We start from the raw sequence: 6,000 nt of genomic DNA on the forward strand, positions 1-6,000 counted from the left end.
TCTGGGAAACATTAAGAATTTTGGCTTCATTTTTTCCATTTTAGAACTTTTCTCTATTACTTTTTAGTCTTCATTTCTTCTGTGCTTTTTCTGCAGGATTTTAGTGACTAGTTTATTATCTTGTTTTCACATTTTAGTGACCTATGGAAAAATTGCATTTGGCAAAATGCCAAGTGTTGGGTTATCCACCCTTAGTGGATTAGGCACATATAAAAGCCCAAATTGAGGAAAAAGGTTCTTGTCACAATTATGAGAAATGCCTAGGTTCAATGTGTAATTTACTCAGGGCCTCAAATGTAATTTTCTCTATTTTTCAACCTTTGAATTTTGAGAGGGAATGGTTGAGAAACTGAATCTGCATGTTCCCGTATATCTTCGGTTATGGGTGCAGTTCTCTTAGCTCTGAGTTAACAAATAGAACTCTCTCAATTTTTCTTGGCTTCTCATCCTCTCTGTGTGTATTTTTCGTGAGTCACAAACCGAGTTTGGTTTGTAACTTCATTCCTGTATATGGTATAGTATTCGTCTGACACAATAGGTATGCTTTCCTCCTCAGATTCTTATATTGGTATCAGAGCAATTAATTTTTTTGAGCTGCGTTTCCTGTATTTGAAGAACATATAATGATTTGCTTAGCCATATACATGCAAATCTTTCAATTTTTTTTCTTCCTGTGCTTTTCGCATAATCTGCCTCTATCAGTTTTATGATTATCCTCACCAAAATGAACATATTTATATGCTTCTTAGTTGATATAAGTGTTCCATATAAGGCTATACACGTTCTGCATGCGATCAACAGTGAGGAACGTTACAACCGAAAACAAACCAAATAATGGGTGTTTGAAAACTAAGTTTTTTGGACAAAAGGATTGCATAAACGTATAGAGCTTGAAAAAATAAAGAAAACAACACCAAGAATGCATAAAACGAAGACCGAATAGAGGAGATATGGCCTCCAAAATTTTCGGGTCCAATAGACCCGACCAGCCGGAGGAACCGAGTCAAGTTGACTCAATTAGAGGAAGATGACAATAGAAATGATGCGTCATTTCTGTCATTGTCAAAACAACATGTCATTTTGACGTGTCATTCAATTTAAAAAAAAAGTTTTGCTTCTGGGCTAGCAAGCCCAGAAGCCTTGAATAAAAAAAATATTTTGGGCTCTAAAGCCTAAACCCAAAAAAAAATTGCCATTTGGGTAATAGGCCACTAGTTGGGTACAGAAACTCGACCCAGATAAAAAAATTAAATAAAAAATAAATAAAAAATTAAAATATATATATTTAGACACGTGGTGCGTGAGACTCAATGGGAGAATCTATCAACCCGTGGTTAACCCTACCCAAAAGCTGTCAGTGCGTGGAGCACAAAGGAATGATGCGTGTCACCATCAGAGGATGAGAAGGTGGTGCGTGGTGTGCACATGCCTCCTTCGAGAGTGAAATATTCTTTTTTTAAATTTTTTCCAAAATTTCTTAATCTAAAATCATTCTTGGGGCACGTGCGGGACCAAAGTAGGACACAATTTGTCTTAAAAAATCCCTAAATATGAGATCTTCATTTTGATATATAATTTGCATATTTTAGAGACAAAACAAGAATTTATTTTTTGAGTTATCTAGTTCATTTTATGAGTTTAAAAAAATTTCTAAATTTTTTCTCTTTTATTTTTAGGCAAATATGAAGCAAGAGGCTTCTAACAGCATTAATAACTCAGAAAATTATTCTGTTAGCATTGAGTATCTGGATGAACCAGATTATGAGCCTCTTAATGAGAATTCCAACCTGGAACCCTTCAAAGAGGAGGAGAAATATGTACCTTAAAGTGAGGATTTTGATTCTGATCCTCAAAAGGATCCCAATGTTGATCTCGAAAATGTGCCGAAAGAACCTAAAGAGGTACGCATGCTGCCGGGACCAAAATATGAATCAAAGGGCGATGAGAATCTTCAAGAGGAAGATGATAATGTGGAACAACCTTTCACACCCTCAGTGATCATAAATATAGCAAAAAGAGAAGCTCAAAGAATTAAGCCTGATCAAATTTCTCAAATAGTAAGAGCATATTCAAGCTTCATAATAAAAGAAAAACAAGCTGTGGTTGTAGGAAAAATTTTAAAATAACTTAGGAAAGAGCTTGTGCAACATAACAAGCGAAACAAGTCATACTCAAGAAATCCTCTATAGAATAGAGCCATCAAGGGGATGAAAGTTCAAGAAAATATAAAGACATAATTAAGAGTTGTCTTTTTAGATTTATACCTTAAGCATTTTTCTGTTTTTCAAGAATTTACTTTTAGTTAAGTTATGTTATATTAAGACCTCGATGATTAATGATATATATGAAGCATTTTATTTTTTTTATTGCTTTATATATACTTTGTTTGAGTGAGAGCTCTAAAGTGATAAGTCACTTAAGAGCCATATATAATGATTATGAAAATATTTATAAAATTCTTTATAGACAATAGTGATTTTGTCAGAATTAATGTGATGGGAGATACAAACGTAGCCTCCTGATCGTTGACCTAATAGAGTTGTTATCACTCTAATAAAGAATAATACAAATATAAGACATTGTATATTTTTCATAAGTATTTTATTCTTTGTTTAATATAGAAAAGTATTAATGTGGGATAGTTTTGTCTCAGAACTAAGAATGGAAACAAAAAACATTATTGCTGAATTGAATAAGGGCGACAAATTAAATGGAGATAACTGAGATATCTAGCACCATAAGGTATTACATATTTTGGAAGAACAAGATACTGTTGAGCCACTGACTATGATCATGGCCGAGCCTGAGGTAGGAAACTCGGCTCAACATAGGAGAGACCAAAAGGCATTTGCGGCATTGAAACAAAAAAATAGCATCGCACGAATAACACTTCTAAGTGCAATGGCAGATGATCTGATGTGTGAATTTGAGAAACACTCTACTACCCAGGTCATGTGGGCTGCCTTAAAAGAAAAGTTTGGTGGTACCTCAACCACTGAACTGAGAAGGCTTACAATTAAGTTCAACACTTATAAACTAAAGCTGAATACTCCTATGTGGCAACACTTTAGAGAGATGGCAACATGATCCATGAGCTTAAAGAAGCTGGCACGATCTGTCTGATAAACAGCAAGTATATGCTATAATCAAATCGCTCCCAACCAGTTGGGAGCATATGAAAGTTAACCTAACCCACAATAAAAATATCATTAACTTTAATGATGTGGCTAAGCACCTGAAGCTAAAGGCTAAACGTCTAGAAGCTTACAAGTTGTCTGGACAAACTTACCTTATAGAGGAAGGTGGTCCTTCAAATTCTAAACCCAAGAGGGGTAAGAAGCAACAAAAGATAAAGACATGGGTGAAGCAGAATACATTCTTAGAGTTAAAATCCAAAGAAATTGCTCTAAGAAACTCCTTTCTCTTTCACAAGAGAATTACATATGAAAAATTCTTGAGCATTTTTAATATAAAAGACTATAAGCTCATGGATACCCCAGTAACTTCAGGTGTGAAGCTTAGTCCTGATATGGGTCCTAAAATTGAGATAGCCAAAAAGAAAATGGAAAGAGTTCTATATGCCAGTGCAATTGAAAGTGTGATGTACGCAATGATGTGTACAAGACCAAATATCTACTATGCCATAGGACTTGTGAGGGTAAGGGACATTGGAAGGCTGTAAAGAGGATCTTAAGATACTTAAAGGGTACTATTAACTATGCACTGTATTACCAAGGGAGTGATCTACACCTGACAGGATACTCTGACACAAATTTAGGTGGAGATGAAGATGAACGAAGATCGACTTCAAGCTACACTTTCTTGCTAAACAATAAGGCTATTTGTTAGAGCAGCAAGAAGCAGACATGCGTTGCCCTATACTTTATGGAAGCTGAGTTTATAGCGTGTACTGTAGTAGTGCAAGAGACTATATAGTTGAAGAGATTTTTAGAACATCTTGAGTTTGAAAATGAAAGTATAAATCTAGTGTTAATTCATTGTGACAACACTGCAGCCATAGCCTGTACTAAAGATTCTAAGTACCATAGCAAAACCAAATACATAGACATTAAGTACAATTTTGTAAGGGATTATATAGCGCAAAAGGTTATCACTGTTCAATACACTTTCACAAAATGTATGATAGCAGATCCCTTAACAAAACCTACAGCCAAGGAGATATTTGAGAAACATGTAAGGGCTCTTAGCAAGGCTAGATTGAGTTGATGTAATTTTTTAGTTATATTAATGAGAATTTTCATTACTTTCACATGTGTACACTCAAGAATATACAATGTCTAGTATGTCGTATAGGTTAATAAGCTTGACTCTCTCATACGAGCAACTGCCTTTGACATTCAAATTAAAAATGAGACATTTGTATTCACCAGCGAGGCAATAAAAATATTGATATTGTAGAGAAGAAACACAAATCATATGTCGCCTTTATCAAAGAGCAAGTCGAGATGAGATCCATAAGTATACTTGAATCAAGTTATGGATCCCCATATCTATGATACTTGTAGCTAAACAATAAATTCTTCTAAATTGACATTATACGAGATCAATAGAAAAAAAAATTTGGGTTTAGGTACAGTGAGTATCTGAACTTAAATTTGTATGGTGTTAATAATAAATGAAAATGACATACGCTCTTACAAGCAAGAATAACACCATAACATGTGTTTCATACCACATGTGCTTAAGAATCATAATGGGAAGCAAGTGAATAAATCCCTGCTTCATTGCTGTGTGAGTCCTAGAAAGGAAAAATCCTTTCAATAATGTTCTTTGACTTTGACATTATTATGAAAATATGTCATAATGTATGCTACTTTAATATACATGCTATAGTCATGATTGATGCAACCTAAAGGTATCATGTTAGGAAAGCGACTGTTTCCTATCAAAGTGGTATATGGGCGAAAGAAAGATTATCTTAAATATACACGTCTATGCTCGTATTCAAAACATGTCTCTTATGAAATAATTTGTGAATTCATAAGTGTGGATACTACACATATAAGAGAGATTATCTGAGTCTTAGACTGACTTAAGAGGGATCAAATTAATCATAATGAGAAAAGTGTATATTGGTAAATCTAGGACATTAAAGCATGAATTCAATTAACAATAAATTCAACTTTAGGGTTATTTATGCTAGTCCTTGATAGGATTCCTAGTACGAACACCCAAAATGAAGACGTCAAGCATACGCGATCACAACAAAGCACCTTGTATGAAGAAAGGAAAGAAAGAGATAAGACTGACATTATCTTCTCTACCAAGTGTGAGTGAGAGATGTTGGGTTATCAACCCTTAGTGGATCAGGCTCATATAAAAGCCTAAATTGAGAAATGGGGTTTTTTGTTACAATTATGAGAAATGCTTGGGTTCAATGTGTAATTTACTCAGGACCTCAAATGTAATTTTCTTCATTTTTCAATCTTTGAATATTGAGAGGGAACGTTGAGAAACCGAATTTGCATGTTCCTATATATCTTCGGTTATGGGTGCAATTCTCTTGGCTCTAAGTTAACAAACAAAACTCTCTCAGTTTTCCCTAGCTTCTCATCCTCTCTTCGTGTATTTACTGTAAGTCACGAATTGAGTTTGGTTTGTAACTTCGTTCCTGCATATGGTATATGTTGTATGTGTGTCAAAAGTGTGTGTGTCAAAGTCCCACATTGACTAAAAGAAAGACTCTCCTAGTGTATATATACTAAGGAATGAAGTGGGCTAGCAAAATGGGCTTGGAGGAGAAGTGGCCTCGCGCACATGAGACAGGCCAACTCAGGGCAATCGCAGTTGAAATCAACCGATTCGCCCCCCTGCGCATGAGTTCAAGAGATAATGGGTTCCTTTTACCGGATTATTTTTACAAAATAAATAATTATTTTTGCCTTACTAGAGAAACTTAATTTTTGGCTGTCTGAAGTTTGAAATCAAACCAATAACATTTTTTGATCATTAACCGAATTAATTTTCTAAACGTTTTGT

Source organism: Prosopis cineraria, unplaced genomic scaffold (assembly GCF_029017545.1).
Source record: "Prosopis cineraria cultivar Desert tree isolate PC_DT_omini unplaced genomic scaffold, ASM2901754v1 PC393, whole genome shotgun sequence".
NCBI classification, from domain to species: Eukaryota; Viridiplantae; Streptophyta; class Magnoliopsida; order Fabales; family Fabaceae; genus Prosopis; species Prosopis cineraria.